Raw genomic sequence first — 17,021 nt, 5'->3', positions numbered from 1 at the left:
TGTCAAGTTTTAGTCGTCGGGACTCATTTCGAGCCTTAGAGGTCGTTTCTTGTCCGGTTGCCCTGTCTTCGACCTGGGAACCCAATTTTGGTCCTCGGGTCCCATTTTTTTTTGTCTCGCATCCCACTTTTGGCCTGTGGCCTTTTCGGGGTCGATTCTCGTTTTGGGCATCAGAGCATGTTTCTTCTCCTAAAACCCAATATTTGTTTATTAAGTCTCGGAACACATTTTTGTTCTCGTGGACCCATCATGGGTCTTGGAACGCATTTGTGGTCCTTGGGTCCCATTTTGCATCCCGAAACTTGTGTTTTGGTGCTTGATCCCTATTTTGGGTGCCCACCTTGCACCAAGTGCGCACCCGGGGCAAACCGAGCGCCTTGGTGCACCGGGGCAAGATCGAGCGTGCACCCGAGGCGCCCCGAACATGCACCAAGGTGCACTCGGCCCACATGTGAGCGCAGGTCGTTGCGCCCGAGGTGGTGTGTGGGCACCGCGTTGCAGACGGGACACTGCACGCACACGACGCCCCCTCCAGGTGCACGCACGTAGGCCGGGCCGGGTGCACACCCGACGCCCTAGCAAGGTGCGCGCACCCGGGCAGGGCTCACACTTGGCGAACGGGGCGCACTTCGCGAGGGAGGGTGTGCACCTCGACGGGGGTGGGTGGCCGGGGTGGATTCGCACGTGGGTCGCGGTTTGCTAAGTACACACTGCGACAAGCTCATAACGGGTGCGATCATACCAGCGTTAGTGCACCGGATCCCATCAGAACTCCGCAGTTAAGCGCGCTTGGGCCGGAGTAGTACTGGGATGGGTGACCTCCCGGGAAGTCCCGGTGTTGCACCCTTTTTTAGTTTTTCGCCGGGCGTCGCAATGCTATTTGAATAAACCTTTTGCCCGTTTGCGTTCTCGTCGGGGCCGGGCCGGGCCGGGGTGCGCTGCCCGCACTACCGCGCGCGCGGGGGCGACACCGAGCGCGCACCCGAGGCGCCCCGAGCACACAGGCCACGGTGCAACCCGGGCGTTGTGCGCGCACCCCGGTGCGCCCGAGGTGCTGCGCGCGCACCCAGGTGAAATCGGTGTGCACCTCGGCCAGTGCGCGCTCCGGTCGAGTCGCGCACGTTGGCCAAGGTGCACGGTGATGTTTCTTACTCTAAGGTTCCGCACCAGACGCCCGGGACAGGTGAGCGAAGCTGGGCGGGGCCGGGTGCGCGGCCGGGGCAGGTGCACGCAGCTGGAGAGAGCTTTGGAGCACACTTCGGAGCGCACCAATGATGCGCTCCATTCAAAAGTTTCCTGAAAAGGCAAAAAAAGTTGAGATTATAGAATTTCCCACTTGAGAGATTGTAAAAAAAAAAAATTTAAAATGAAGGAAACGCGGGTGCCAAGGTGTGCGCAGCCCAGCCAAGGTGTGCGCACCAAGGCGCCCACCCTGGCGAAGGTGCACGCAAGGTGCGCACCCGAGGCAAACCGGACAATTAACCCAACTTTCGACTTCGCGCGCACCTTGGAGCGCACTTCGGAGCGCTCCTTGGTGCGCACCAATCTTGGGCACCTCGGAGTGCACCATGGCGCCCACCAAGGTGCGCACCCGGGGCAAACCGAGCTCCGACTTCGTGCGCACCTTGGAGCGCACGAAAGGTGCGCACCATGGCGCCCACCAAGGTGCGCAGCCCAGCCAAGGCGTGCGCATCAAGGTGCGCACCCTGGCGAAGGTGCGCACCCGGGGCAAACCGAGCTCCGACTTCGTGCGCACCTTGGAGCGCACAAAAGGTGCGCAACCCAGCCAAGGTGTGCGCACCCCGGTCAAACCGAGCTCCGAATCGTGCGCACCAGAGGTGCACGCCATCGTGCGCACCTTGGAGCACACTTCGGAGCCCTCCTTGGTGCGCGCCGATGTTGCGCACCTCGGAGCGCACCCGGGGAAAACAATGCAATTAACCCGACTTTCGACTTCGTGGGCACCTCGGAGCGCTCTCGGGTTCGCACCTCGGAGCACACCGAGGTGCGCACCTTTGATGCGCTGCCTTCACCAATTTCCAGAAAAGGCAAGAAAACATTGAGAAGGTGTGCGCACCGAGGTGCCCACCCTGGCGAAGGTGCACGCGAGGTGCGCACCCGGGGCAAACCGGGCTCCGACTTCGTGCACGCCGCACCTTGGAGCACACTTCGGAGCGCTCCTTGGTGCGCACCAGGGCGCGCAACCCAGCCGAGGTGCCCACCCCGGCGAAGGTGCACGCGAGGTGCGCACCCGGGGCAAACCGGGCTCCGACTTCGTGCACGCCATGGTGCCCACCGCGGCGAAGGTGCACGCGAGGTGCGCACCCGGGGCAAACCGGGCTCCGACTTCGTGCACGCCGCACCTTGGAGCACACTTCGGAGCGCTCCTTGGTGCGCACCATGGTGCCCACCAGGGCGCGCAACCCCGCCGAAGGTGCACGCGAGGTGCGCACCCGGGGCAAACCGGGCTCCGACTTCGTGCACGCCGCACCTTGGAGCACACTTCGGAGCGCTCCTTGGTGCGCACCATGGTGCCCACCAGGGCGCGCAACCCCGCCGAAGGTGCACGCGAGGTGCGCACCCGGGGCAAACCGGGCTCCGACTTCGTGCACGCCATGGTGCGCACCGCGGCGAAGGTGCGCACCCGGGGCAAACCGGGCTCCGACTTCGTGCACGCCGCACCTTGGAGCACACTTCGGAGCGCTCCTTGGTGCGCACCAGGGCGCGCAACCCAGCCGAGGTGCCCACCCCGGCGAAGGTGCACGCGAGGTGCGTACCCGGGGCAAACCGGGCTCCGACTTCGTGCACGCCGCACCTTGGAGCACACTTCGGAGCGCTCCTTGGTGCGCACCATGGTGCCCACCAGGCCGCGCAACCCAGCCAAGGTGTGCGCACCAAGGTGCACGCGAGGTGCGCACCCGGGGCAAACCGGGGTCCGACTTCGTGCACGCCGCACCTTGGAGCACACATCGGGGCGCTCCCGGGTTCGCACCGGCGTTGCGCACCGTGGTGGGCACCTCGGAGCACACCAAGGTGGGCAGCGAGGTGCGCACCTTTGATGCGATGCCTTCACTAATTTCCATAAAAGGCAAAAAAAAAACGAGATTTTAAAATTTCCGTTTTGAAAGATAGTGAGAAAAAGGGAATGCTGGTGCCATCTTGAGCCCGCCCTGGTGCGCAGCCCAGCCAAGGTGTGCGCACCAAGGTGCCCACCCTGGCGAAGGTGCGCGCCCGGGCAATTAACCCAACTTCCAACTTCGCGCGCGCCAGGGTGGGAGCGCACCCAACAACCGGGCCTGGGAAGAGCCAATGCGAGAAACCCCACCAAACGCTCTGACAAAAAAAGAGGGGGCGCTCCAGTAACCCCGCTTCGGAGCGCACCCTGGGCAAACCCAGCCAAGGTGCCCACCCCGGCCAAGGTGCAGGCGAGGTGCGCACCCGGGGCAAACCGGGCTCCGACAACGTGCACGCCGCACCTTGGAGCACACTTCGTAGCGCTCCCGGGTGCGCACCTCAGAGCACACCAAGGTGGGCAGCGAGGTGCGCACCTTTGATGCGCTGCCTTCACTAATTTCCAGAAAAGGCAAAAAAAAAAGGAGATTTTAAAATTTCCGTTTTGAAAGATAGTGAAAAAAACGGAACGCGCGTGCCATCTTGAGCCCGCCCTGGTGCGCAGCCCAGGTAAGGTGCCCACCCTGGCAAAGGTGCGCACCCGGGCAATTAACCCTACTTCCGACTTCGTGCGCGCCAGGGTGGCAACCGGGCCTCGGAAGAGCCAATGCGAGAAACCCCACCAAACGCTCCGACAAAAAAAGAGGCGGCGCTCCAATAACCCCGCTTCGGAGCGCAGCCGGGGCAAACCCAGCCAAGGTGCCCACCCCGACGAAGGTGCACGCGAGGTGCGCACCCGGGGCAAACCGGGCTCCGACAACGTGCACGCAGCACCTTGGAGCACACTTCGAAGCACTCCCGGGTGCCCACCGGCGTTGCGCACCGTGGTGGGCAGCGAGGTGCGCACCTTTGATGCGCTGCCTTCACTAATTTCCAGAAAAAGGCAAAAAAAAATGAGATTTTAAAATTTCCGTTTAATGAGATTTAAAATTTCCGTTTTGAAAGATAGTGAAAAAAAAGGAACGCGGGTGCCATCTTGAGCCCGCCCTGGTGCGCAGCCCAGGCAAGGCATGCGCACCAAGGTGCCCACCCGAGGTGCACACCCGGGGCAAACCGGGCTCCGACTTCGTGCAGGCGCACCTTGGAGCACACTTCGGAGCGCTCCTTGGTGCGCACCATGGTGCCCACCAGGGCGCGCAACCCAGCCAAGGTCTGCACACTAAGGTGCCCACCCCGGCGAAGGTGCACGCGAGGTGCGCACCCGGGGCAAACCGGGCTCCGACTTCGTGCACGCCATGGTGCCCCCCGCGGCGAAGGTGCACGCGAGGTGCGCACCCGGGGCAAACCCGGGCTCCGACTTCGTGCACGCCGCACCTTGGAGCACACTTCGGAGCGCTCCTTGGTGCGCACCATGGTGCCCACCAGGGCGCGCAACCCAGCCAAGGTGTGCGCACCAAGGTGCACGCGAGGTGCGCACCCGGGGCAAACCGGGGTCCGACTTCGTGCACGCCGCACCTTGGAGCACACATCGGAGCGCTCCCAGGTTCGCACCAGCGTTGCGCACCTTTGATGCTGCTGCCTTCACTAATTTCCAGAAAAGGCAAAAAAAAACGATATTTTAAAATTTCCGTTCTGAAAGATAGTGAAAAAAACGGAACGCGGGTGCCATCTTGAGCCCTTCCTGGTGCGCAGCCCAGGCAAGTTGTGCGCACCAAGGTGCCCACCCTGGCGGAGGTGCGGCGCCCGGGGCAAACCGGGCTCCGACTTCGTGCACTGCATGGTGCCCACCAAGGCGCGCAACCCAGCCAAGGTGCCCACCGCCAGCGAAGGTGCACGCGAGGTGCACACCCGGGGCAAACCGGGCTCCGACTTCGTGCACGCCGCACTTGGAGGCACACTTCAGAGCGCTCCTTGGTGCGCACCAGGGCGCGCAACCCAGCCGAGGTGCCCACCCCGGCGAAGGTGCACGCGAGGTGCGCACCCGGGGCAAACCGGGCTCCGACTTCGTGCACGCCATGGTGCCCACCGCGGCGAAGGTGCGCACCCGGGGCAAACCGGGCTCCGACTTCGTGCACGCCGCACCTTGGAGCACACTTCGGAGCGCTCCTTGGTGCGCACCATGGTGCCCACCAGGCCCGGCCGCAACCCAGCCAAGGTGTGCGCACCAAGGTGCACGCGAGGTGGCGCACCCGGGGCAAACCGGGGTCCGACTTCGTGCACGCCGCACCTTGGAGCACACATCGGGGCGCTCCCGGGTTCGCACCGGCGTTGCGCACCGTGGTGGGCACCTCGGAGCACACCAAGGTGGGCAGCGAGGTGCGCACCTTTGATGCGATGCCTTCACTAATTCCATAAAAGGCAAAAAAAAAACGAGATTTTAAAATTTCCGTTTTGAAAAGATAGTGAGAAAAAGGGAATGCTGGTGCCATCTTGAGCCCGCCCTGGTGCGCAGCCCAGCCAAGGTTTGCGCACCAAGGTGCCCACCCTGGCGAAGGTGCGCGCCCGGGCAATTAACCCAACTTCCAACTTCGCGCGCGCCAGGGTGGGAGCGCACCCAACAACCGGGCCTGGGAAGAGCCAATGCGAGAAACCCCACCAAACTCTCTGACAAAAAAAGAGGGGGCGCTCCAGTAACCCCGCTTCGGAGCGCACCCTGGGCAAACCCAGCCAAGGTGCCCACCCCGGCCAAGGTGCAGGCGAGGTGCGCACCCGGGGCAAACCGGGCTCCGACAACGTGCACGCCGCACCTTGGAGCACACTTCGTAGCGCTCCCGGGTGCGCACCTCAGAGCACACCAAGGTGGGCAGCGAGGTGCGCACCTTTGATGCGCTGCCTTCACTAATTTCCAGAAAAGGCAAAAAAAAAAGGAGATTTTAAAATTTCCGTTTTGAAAGATAGTGAAAAAAACGGAACGCGCGTGCCATCTTGAGCCCGCCCTGGTGCGCAGCCCAGGTAAGGTGCCACCCTGGCAAAGGTGCGCACCCGGGCAATTAACCCTACTTCCGACTTCGTGCGCGCCAGGGTGGCAACCGGGCCTCGGAAGAGCCAATGCGAGAAACCCCACCAAACGCTCCGACAAAAAAAGAGGCGGCGCTCCAATAACCCCGCTTCGGAGCGCAGCCGGGGCAAACCAAGCCAAGGTGCCCACCCCGACGAAGGTGCACGCGAGGTGCGCACCCGGGGCAAACCGGGCTCCGACAACGTGCACGCAGCACCTTGGAGCACACTTCGAAGCACTCCCGGGTGCCCACCGGCGTTGCGCACCGTGGTGGGCAGCGAGGTGCGCACCTTTGATGCGCTGCCTTCACTAATTTCCAGAAAAAGGCAAAAAAAAATGAGATTTTAAAATTTCCGTTTTGAAAGATAGTGAAAAAAAAGGAACGCGGGTGCCATCTTGAGCCCGCCCTGGTGCGCAGCCCAGGCAAGGCATGCGCACCAAGGTGCCCACCCGAGGTGCACACCCGGGGCAAACCGGGCTCCGACTTCGTGCAGGCCGCACCTTGGAGCACACTTCGGAGCGCTCCTTGGTGCGCACCATGGTGCCCACCAGGGCGCACCCGAGGCAAACCGGGCTCCGACTTCGTGCACGCCGCACCTTGGAGCACACATCGGAGCGCTCCCAGGTTCGCACCAGCGTTGCGCACCTTTGATGCGCTGCCTTCACTAATTTCCAGAAAAGGCAAAAAAAAACGATATTTTAAAATTTCCGTTCTGAAAGATAGTGAAAAAAACGGAACGCGGGTGCCATCTTGAGCCCTTCCTGATGCGCAGCCCAGGCAAGTTGTGCGCACCAAGGTGCCCACCCTGGCGGAGGTGCGCGCCCGGGGCAAACCGGGCTCCGACTTCGTGCACTGCATGGTGCCCACCAAGGCGCGCAACCCAGCCAAGGTGCCCACCGCAGCGAAGGTGCACGCGAGGTGCGCACCCGAGGTGCACACCCGGGGCAAACCGGGCTCCGACTTCGTGCACGCCGCACCTTGGAGCACACTTCAGAGCGCTCCTTGGTACGCACCAGGGCGCGCAACCCAGCCAAGGTGCTCACCCCGGCGAAGGTGCACGCGAGGTGCGCACCCGGGGCAAACCGGGCTCGGACTTCGTGCACGCCGCACCTTGGAGCACACATCGGAGCGCTCCCGGGTTCGCACCAGCATTGCGCACCTTTGATGCGCTGCCTTCACTAATTTCCAGAAAAGGCAAAAAAAAGAAAAAAATGAGATTTTAAAATTTCCGTTTTGAAAGATAGTGAAAAAAACGGAACGCGGGTGCCATCTTGAGCCCGCCCTGGTGTGCAGCCCAGGCAAGTTGTGCGCACCAAGGCACCCACCCTGGCCAAGGTGGGTCACGGGGTGGGTCCTAGGGTGGGTAACGGGGTGGGTACTAAGGTGCGTGCCAAGGTGGGTCATAGGGTGGGTGCCAAGGTGGGCACCAGGGTGGGTGTGCACCAACCCTAGCCAGGGTAGGTCACGGGGTGGTTGTCGGGGTGGGCGTCAAGGAGCCAAGGTGGGTGGCAAGTAGCCAAGTTGCGTGCCAAGGTGGGTGTCGGGGTGGGTGCCAAGGATCCAAGGTGGGTGCCAAGGAACCAAGGTGGGTGTCTGGGTGGGTGCCGAGGTGGGAGCCAGGGTGGGTCCCAAGGTGAGTGCAAAGGTGGGTGCCAGGGTCAAGGTGAGTGCCAATGTGGGTTCCAAGGTGCCAGGGTCAGGGTGAGTGCCAATGTGGGTTCAAAGGTGCTAAGTTGGGTGCGAGGTTGGGTGCGAGGGTGGGTGGGTGCCAAGGTGTGCTAGGTGGAAGCCCGGGTGGGTCGGCATCCCATGGGTGTCGAGTTGGGTGCCTGATGGGTGCTTCTTGTCAAGTTTTAGTCGTCGGGACTCATTTCGAGCCTTAGAGGTCGTTTCTTGTCCGGTTGCCCTGTCTTCGACCTGGGAACCCAATTTTGGTCCTCGGGTCCCATTTTTTTTTGTCTCGCATCCCACTTTTGGCCTGTGGCCTTTTCGGGGTCGATTCTCGTTTTGGGCATCAGAGCATGTTTCTTCTCCTAAAACCCAATATTTGTTTATTAAGTCTCGGAACACATTTTTGTTCTCGTGGACCCATCATGGGTCTTGGAACGCATTTGTGGTCCTTGGGTCCCATTTTGCATCCCGAAACTTGTGTTTTGGTGCTTGATCCCTATTTTGGGTGCCCACCTTGCACCAAGTGCGCACCCGGGGCAAACCGAGCGCCTTGGTGCACCGGGGCAAGATCGAGCGTGCACCCGAGGCGCCCCGAACATGCACCAAGGTGCACTCGGCCCACATGTGAGCGCAGGTCGTTGCGCCCGAGGTGGTGTGTGGGCACCGCGTTGCAGACGGGACACTGCACGCACACGACGCCCCCTCCAGGTGCACGCACGTAGGCCGGGCCGGGTGCACACCCGACGCCCTAGCAAGGTGCGCGCACCCGGGCAGGGCTCACACTTGGCGAACGGGGCGCACTTCGCGAGGGAGGGTGTGCACCTCGACGGGGGTGGGTGGCCGGGGTGGATTCGCACGTGGGTCGCGGTTTGCTAAGTACACACTGCGACAAGCTCATAACGGGTGCGATCATACCAGCGTTAGTGCACCGGATCCCATCAGAACTCCGCAGTTAAGCGCGCTTGGGCCGGAGTAGTACTGGGATGGGTGACCTCCCGGGAAGTCCCGGTGTTGCACCCTTTTTTAGTTTTTCGCCGGGCGTCGCAATGCTATTTGAATAAACCTTTTGCCCGTTTGCGTTCTCGTCGGGGCCGGGCCGGGCCGGGGTGCGCTGCCCGCACTACCGCGCGCGCGGGGGCGACACCGAGCGCGCACCCGAGGCGCCCCGAGCACACAGGCCACGGTGCAACCCGGGCATTGTGCGCGCACCCCGGTGCGCCCGAGGTGCTGCGCGCGCACCCAGGTGAAATCGGTGTGCACCTCGGCCAGTGCGCGCTCGGTCGAGTCGCGCACGTTGGCCAAGGTGCACGGTGATGTTTCTTACTCTAAGGTTCCGCACCAGACGCCCGGGACAGGTGAGCGAAGCTGGGCGGGGCCGGGTGCGCGGCCGGGGCAGGTGCACGCAGCTGGAGAGAGCTTTGGAGCACACTTCGGAGCGCACCAATGATGCGCTCCATTCAAAAGTTTCCTGAAAAGGCAAAAAAAGTTGAGATTATAGAATTTCCCACTTGAGAGATTGTAAAAAAAAAAAATTTAAAATGAAGGAAACGCGGGTGCCAAGGTGTGCGCAGCCCAGCCAAGGTGTGCGCACCAAGGCGCCCACCCTGGCGAAGGTGCACGCAAGGTGCGCACCCGAGGCAAACCGGACAATTAACCCAACTTTCGACTTCGCGCGCACCTTGGAGCGCACTTCGGAGCGCTCCTTGGTGCGCACCAATCTTGGGCACCTCGGAGTGCACCATGGCGCCCACCAAGGTGCGCACCCGGGGCAAACCGAGCTCCGACTTCGTGCGCACCTTGGAGCGCACGAAAGGTGCGCACCATGGCGCCCACCAAGGTGCGCAGCCCAGCCAAGGCGTGCGCATCAAGGTGCGCACCCTGGCGAAGGTGCGCACCCGGGGCAAACCGAGCTCCGACTTCGTGCGCACCTTGGAGCGCACAAAAGGTGCGCAACCCAGCCAAGGTGTGCGCACCCCGGTCAAACCGAGCTCCGAATCGTGCGCACCAGAGGTGCACGCCATCGTGCGCACCTTGGAGCACACTTCGGAGCCCTCCTTGGTGCGCGCCGATGTTGCGCACCTCGGAGCGCACCCGGGGAAAACAATGCAATTAACCCGACTTTCGACTTCGTGGGCACCTCGGAGCGCTCTCGGGTTCGCACCTCGGAGCACACCGAGGTGCGCACCTTTGATGCGCTGCCTTCACCAATTTCCAGAAAAGGCAAGAAAACATTGAGAAGGTGTGCGCACCGAGGTGCCCACCCTGGCGAAGGTGCACGCGAGGTGCGCACCCGGGGCAAACCGGGCTCCGACTTCGTGCACGCCGCACCTTGGAGCACACTTCGGAGCGCTCCTTGGTGCGCACCAGGGCGCGCAACCCAGCCGAGGTGCCCACCCCGGCGAAGGTGCACGCGAGGTGCGCACCCGGGGCAAACCGGGCTCCGACTTCGTGCACGCCATGGTGCCCACCGCGGCGAAGGTGCACGCGAGGTGCGCACCCGGGGCAAACCGGGCTCCGACTTCGTGCACGCCGCACCTTGGAGCACACTTCGGAGCGCTCCTTGGTGCGCACCATGGTGCCCACCAGGGCGCGCAACCCCGCCGAAGGTGCACGCGAGGTGCGCACCCGGGGCAAACCGGGCTCCGACTTCGTGCACGCCGCACCTTGGAGCACACTTCGGAGCGCTCCTTGGTGCGCACCATGGTGCCCACCAGGGCGCGCAACCCCGCCGAAGGTGCACGCGAGGTGCGCACCCGGGGCAAACCGGGCTCCGACTTCGTGCACGCCATGGTGCGCACCGCGGCGAAGGTGCGCACCCGGGGCAAACCGGGCTCCGACTTCGTGCACGCCGCACCTTGGAGCACACTTCGGAGCGCTCCTTGGTGCGCACCAGGGCGCGCAACCCAGCCGAGGTGCCCACCCCGGCGAAGGTGCACGCGAGGTGCGTACCCGGGGCAAACCGGGCTCCGACTTCGTGCACGCCGCACCTTGGAGCACACTTCGGAGCGCTCCTTGGTGCGCACCATGGTGCCCACCAGGCCGCGCAACCCAGCCAAGGTGTGCGCACCAAGGTGCACGCGAGGTGCGCACCCGGGGCAAACCGGGGTCCGACTTCGTGCACGCCGCACCTTGGAGCACACATCGGGGCGCTCCCGGGTTCGCACCGGCGTTGCGCACCGTGGTGGGCACCTCGGAGCACACCAAGGTGGGCAGCGAGGTGCGCACCTTTGATGCGATGCCTTCACTAATTTCCATAAAAGGCAAAAAAAAAACGAGATTTTAAAATTTCCGTTTTGAAAGATAGTGAGAAAAAGGGAATGCTGGTGCCATCTTGAGCCCGCCCTGGTGCGCAGCCCAGCCAAGGTGTGCGCACCAAGGTGCCCACCCTGGCGAAGGTGCGCGCCCGGGCAATTAACCCAACTTCCAACTTCGCGCGCGCCAGGGTGGGAGCGCACCCAACAACCGGGCCTGGGAAGAGCCAATGCGAGAAACCCCACCAAACGCTCTGACAAAAAAAGAGGGGGCGCTCCAGTAACCCCGCTTCGGAGCGCACCCTGGGCAAACCCAGCCAAGGTGCCCACCCCGGCCAAGGTGCAGGCGAGGTGCGCACCCGGGGCAAACCGGGCTCCGACAACGTGCACGCCGCACCTTGGAGCACACTTCGTAGCGCTCCCGGGTGCGCACCTCAGAGCACACCAAGGTGGGCAGCGAGGTGCGCACCTTTGATGCGCTGCCTTCACTAATTTCCAGAAAAGGCAAAAAAAAAAGGAGATTTTAAAATTTCCGTTTTGAAAGATAGTGAAAAAAACGGAACGCGCGTGCCATCTTGAGCCCGCCCTGGTGCGCAGCCCAGGTAAGGTGCCCACCCTGGCAAAGGTGCGCACCCGGGCAATTAACCCTACTTCCGACTTCGTGCGCGCCAGGGTGGCAACCGGGCCTCGGAAGAGCCAATGCGAGAAACCCCACCAAACGCTCCGACAAAAAAAGAGGCGGCGCTCCAATAACCCCGCTTCGGAGCGCAGCCGGGGCAAACCCAGCCAAGGTGCCCACCCCGACGAAGGTGCACGCGAGGTGCGCACCCGGGGCAAACCGGGCTCCGACAACGTGCACGCAGCACCTTGGAGCACACTTCGAAGCACTCCCGGGTGCCCACCGGCGTTGCGCACCGTGGTGGGCAGCGAGGTGCGCACCTTTGATGCGCTGCCTTCACTAATTTCCAGAAAAAGGCAAAAAAAAATGAGATTTTAAAATTTCCGTTTTGAAAGATAGTGAAAAAAAAGGAACGCGGGTGCCATCTTGAGCCCGCCCTGGTGCGCAGCCCAGGCAAGGCATGCGCACCAAGGTGCCCACCCGAGGTGCACACCCGGGGCAAACCGGGCTCCGACTTCGTGCAGGCCGCACCTTGGAGCACACTTCGGAGCGCTCCTTGGTGCGCACCATGGTGCCCACCAGGGCGCGCAACCCAGCCAAGGTCTGCACACTAAGGTGCCCACCCCGGCGAAGGTGCACGCGAGGTGCGCACCCGGGGCAAACCGGGCTCCGACTTCGTGCACGCCATGGTGCCCACCGCGGCGAAGGTGCACGCGAGGTGCGCACCCGGGGCAAACCGGGCTCCGACTTCGTGCACGCCGCACCTTGGAGCACACTTCGGAGCGCTCCTTGGTGCGCACCATGGTGCCCACCAGGGCGCGCAACCCAGCCAAGGTGTGCGCACCAAGGTGCACGCGAGGTGCGCACCCGGGGCAAACCGGGGTCCGACTTCGTGCACGCCGCACCTTGGAGCACACATCGGAGCGCTCCCAGGTTCGCACCAGCGTTGCGCACCTTTGATGCGCTGCCTTCACTAATTTCCAGAAAAGGCAAAAAAAAACGATATTTTAAAATTTCCGTTCTGAAAGATAGTGAAAAAAACGGAACGCGGGTGCCATCTTGAGCCCTTCCTGGTGCGCAGCCCAGGCAAGTTGTGCGCACCAAGGTGCCCACCCTGGCGGAGGTGCGCGCCCGGGGCAAACCGGGCTCCGACTTCGTGCACTGCATGGTGCCCACCAAGGCGCGCAACCCAGCCAAGGTGCCCACCGCAGCGAAGGTGCACGCGAGGTGCACACCCGGGGCAAACCGGGCTCCGACTTCGTGCACGCCGCACCTTGGAGCACACTTCAGAGCGCTCCTTGGTGCGCACCAGGGCGCGCAACCCAGCCGAGGTGCCCACCCCGGCGAAGGTGCACGCGAGGTGCGCACCCGGGGCAAACCGGGCTCCGACTTCGTGCACGCCATGGTGCCCACCGCGGCGAAGGTGCGCACCCGGGGCAAACCGGGCTCCGACTTCGTGCACGCCGCACCTTGGAGCACACTTCGGAGCGCTCCTTGGTGCGCACCATGGTGCCCACCAGGCCGCGCAACCCAGCCAAGGTGTGCGCACCAAGGTGCACGCGAGGTGCGCACCCGGGGCAAACCGGGGTCCGACTTCGTGCACGCCGCACCTTGGAGCACACATCGGGGCGCTCCCGGGTTCGCACCGGCGTTGCGCACCGTGGTGGGCACCTCGGAGCACACCAAGGTGGGCAGCGAGGTGCGCACCTTTGATGCGATGCCTTCACTAATTTCCATAAAAGGCAAAAAAAAAACGAGATTTTAAAATTTCCGTTTTGAAAGATAGTGAGAAAAAGGGAATGCTGGTGCCATCTTGAGCCCGCCCTGGTGCGCAGCCCAGCCAAGGTTTGCGCACCAAGGTGCCCACCCTGGCGAAGGTGCGCGCCCGGGCAATTAACCCAACTTCCAACTTCGCGCGCGCCAGGGTGGGAGCGCACCCAACAACCGGGCCTGGGAAGAGCCAATGCGAGAAACCCCACCAAACTCTCTGACAAAAAAAGAGGGGGCGCTCCAGTAACCCCGCTTCGGAGCGCACCCTGGGCAAACCCAGCCAAGGTGCCCACCCCGGCCAAGGTGCAGGCGAGGTGCGCACCCGGGGCAAACCGGGCTCCGACAACGTGCACGCCGCACCTTGGAGCACACTTCGTAGCGCTCCCGGGTGCGCACCTCAGAGCACACCAAGGTGGGCAGCGAGGTGCGCACCTTTGATGCGCTGCCTTCACTAATTTCCAGAAAAGGCAAAAAAAAAAGGAGATTTTAAAATTTCCGTTTTGAAAGATAGTGAAAAAAACGGAACGCGCGTGCCATCTTGAGCCCGCCCTGGTGCGCAGCCCAGGTAAGGTGCCACCCTGGCAAAGGTGCGCACCCGGGCAATTAACCCTACTTCCGACTTCGTGCGCGCCAGGGTGGCAACCGGGCCTCGGAAGAGCCAATGCGAGAAACCCCACCAAACGCTCCGACAAAAAAAGAGGCGGCGCTCCAATAACCCCGCTTCGGAGCGCAGCCGGGGCAAACCAAGCCAAGGTGCCCACCCCGACGAAGGTGCACGCGAGGTGCGCACCCGGGGCAAACCGGGCTCCGACAACGTGCACGCAGCACCTTGGAGCACACTTCGAAGCACTCCCGGGTGCCCACCGGCGTTGCGCACCGTGGTGGGCAGCGAGGTGCGCACCTTTGATGCGCTGCCTTCACTAATTTCCAGAAAAAGGCAAAAAAAAATGAGATTTTAAAATTTCCGTTTTGAAAGATAGTGAAAAAAAAGGAACGCGGGTGCCATCTTGAGCCCGCCCTGGTGCGCAGCCCAGGCAAGGCATGCGCACCAAGGTGCCCACCCGAGGTGCACACCCGGGGCAAACCGGGCTCCGACTTCGTGCAGGCCGCACCTTGGAGCACACTTCGGAGCGCTCCTTGGTGCGCACCATGGTGCCCACCAGGGCGCACCCGAGGCAAACCGGGCTCCGACTTCGTGCACGCCGCACCTTGGAGCACACATCGGAGCGCTCCCAGGTTCGCACCAGCGTTGCGCACCTTTGATGCGCTGCCTTCACTAATTTCCAGAAAAGGCAAAAAAAAACGATATTTTAAAATTTCCGTTCTGAAAGATAGTGAAAAAAACGGAACGCGGGTGCCATCTTGAGCCCTTCCTGATGCGCAGCCCAGGCAAGTTGTGCGCACCAAGGTGCCCACCCTGGCGGAGGTGCGCGCCCGGGGCAAACCGGGCTCCGACTTCGTGCACTGCATGGTGCCCACCAAGGCGCGCAACCCAGCCAAGGTGCCCACCGCAGCGAAGGTGCACGCGAGGTGCGCACCCGAGGTGCACACCCGGGGCAAACCGGGCTCCGACTTCGTGCACGCCGCACCTTGGAGCACACTTCAGAGCGCTCCTTGGTACGCACCAGGGCGCGCAACCCAGCCAAGGTGCTCACCCCGGCGAAGGTGCACGCGAGGTGCGCACCCGGGGCAAACCGGGCTCGGACTTCGTGCACGCCGCACCTTGGAGCACACATCGGAGCGCTCCCGGGTTCGCACCAGCATTGCGCACCTTTGATGCGCTGCCTTCACTAATTTCCAGAAAAGGCAAAAAAAAGAAAAAAATGAGATTTTAAAATTTCCGTTTTGAAAGATAGTGAAAAAAACGGAACGCGGGTGCCATCTTGAGCCCGCCCTGGTGTGCAGCCCAGGCAAGTTGTGCGCACCAAGGCACCCACCCTGGCCAAGGTGGGTCACGGGGTGGGTCCTAGGGTGGGTAACGGGGTGGGTACTAAGGTGCGTGCCAAGGTGGGTCATAGGGTGGGTGCCAAGGTGGGCACCAGGGTGGGTGTGCACCAACCCTAGCCAGGGTAGGTCACGGGGTGGTTGTCGGGGTGGGCGTCAAGGAGCCAAGGTGGGTGGCAAGTAGCCAAGTTGCGTGCCAAGGTGGGTGTCGGGGTGGGTGCCAAGGATCCAAGGTGGGTGCCAAGGAACCAAGGTGGGTGTCTGGGTGGGTGCCGAGGTGGGAGCCAGGGTGGGTCCCAAGGTGAGTGCAAAGGTGGGTGCCAGGGTCAAGGTGAGTGCCAATGTGGGTTCCAAGGTGCCAGGGTCAGGGTGAGTGCCAATGTGGGTTCAAAGGTGCTAAGTTGGGTGCGAGGTTGGGTGCGAGGGTGGGTGGGTGCCAAGGTGTGCTAGGTGGAAGCCCGGGTGGGTCGGCATCCCATGGGTGTCGAGTTGGGTGCCTGATGGGTGCTTCTTGTCAAGTTTTAGTCGTCGGGACTCATTTCGAGCCTTAGAGGTCGTTTCTTGTCCGGTTGCCCTGTCTTCGACCTGGGAACCCAATTTTGGTCCTCGGGTCCCATTTTTTTTTGTCTCGCATCCCACTTTTGGCCTGTGGCCTTTTCGGGGTCGATTCTCGTTTTGGGCATCAGAGCATGTTTCTTCTCCTAAAACCCAATATTTGTTTATTAAGTCTCGGAACACATTTTTGTTCTCGTGGACCCATCATGGGTCTTGGAACGCATTTGTGGTCCTTGGGTCCCATTTTGCATCCCGAAACTTGTGTTTTGGTGCTTGATCCCTATTTTGGGTGCCCACCTTGCACCAAGTGCGCACCCGGGGCAAACCGAGCGCCTTGGTGCACCGGGGCAAGATCGAGCGTGCACCCGAGGCGCCCCGAACATGCACCAAGGTGCACTCGGCCCACATGTGAGCGCAGGTCGTTGCGCCCGAGGTGGTGTGTGGGCACCGCGTTGCAGACGGGACACTGCACGCACACGACGCCCCCTCCAGGTGCACGCACGTAGGCCGGGCCGGGTGCACACCCGACGCCCTAGCAAGGTGCGCGCACCCGGGCAGGGCTCACACTTGGCGAACGGGGCGCACTTCGCGAGGGAGGGTGTGCACCTCGACGGGGGTGGGTGGCCGGGGTGGATTCGCACGTGGGTCGCGGTTTGCTAAGTACACACTGCGACAAGCTCATAACGGGTGCGATCATACCAGCGTTAGTGCACCGGATCCCATCAGAACTCCGCAGTTAAGCGCGCTTGGGCCGGAGTAGTACTGGGATGGGTGACCTCCCGGGAAGTCCCGGTGTTGCACCCTTTTTTAGTTTTTCGCCGGGCGTCGCAATGCTATTTGAATAAACCTTTTGCCCGTTTGCGTTCTCGTCGGGGCCGGGCCGGGCCGGGGTGCGCTGCCCGCACTACCGCGCGCGCGGGGGCGACACCGAGCGCGCACCCGAGGCGCCCCGAGCACACAGGCCACGGTGCAACCCGGGCGTTGTGCGCGCACCCCGGTGCGCCCGAGGTGCTGCGCGCGCACCCAGGTGAAATCGGTGTGCACCTCGGCCAGTGCGCGCTCGGTCGAGTCGCGCACGTTGGCCAAGGTGCACGGTGATGT

At 62.7% G+C, this 17,021-nt stretch overlaps 3 non-coding genes across 3 annotated transcripts; all 3 read left to right on the top strand.

The window, feature by feature from the left end:
* The first annotated feature begins 728 nt into the window (after positions 1–728).
* On the top strand, positions 729–847 carry LOC131871683 (5S ribosomal RNA). The gene has a single exon (XR_009369894.1). It is a non-coding gene; the product is annotated as a 5S ribosomal RNA (ribosomal RNA).
* Positions 848–8,682: 7,835 nt separating this feature from the next.
* LOC131871682 (5S ribosomal RNA) lies at positions 8,683–8,801 on the top strand. Its single transcript, XR_009369893.1, has one exon. It is a non-coding gene; the product is annotated as a 5S ribosomal RNA (ribosomal RNA).
* Positions 8,802–16,605: 7,804 nt separating this feature from the next.
* Positions 16,606–16,724, top strand: LOC131871681 (5S ribosomal RNA). Its single transcript, XR_009369892.1, has one exon. It is a non-coding gene; the product is annotated as a 5S ribosomal RNA (ribosomal RNA).
* Positions 16,725–17,021: the final 297 nt, after the last annotated feature.

Source organism: Cryptomeria japonica, unplaced genomic scaffold, assembly GCF_030272615.1.
Source record: "Cryptomeria japonica unplaced genomic scaffold, Sugi_1.0 HiC_scaffold_443, whole genome shotgun sequence".
NCBI lineage: Eukaryota > Viridiplantae > Streptophyta > Pinopsida > Cupressales > Cupressaceae > Cryptomeria > Cryptomeria japonica.
Note: the sequence above shows the minus strand (reverse complement) of the source record. Positions and strands in the feature narration are given on the sequence as shown.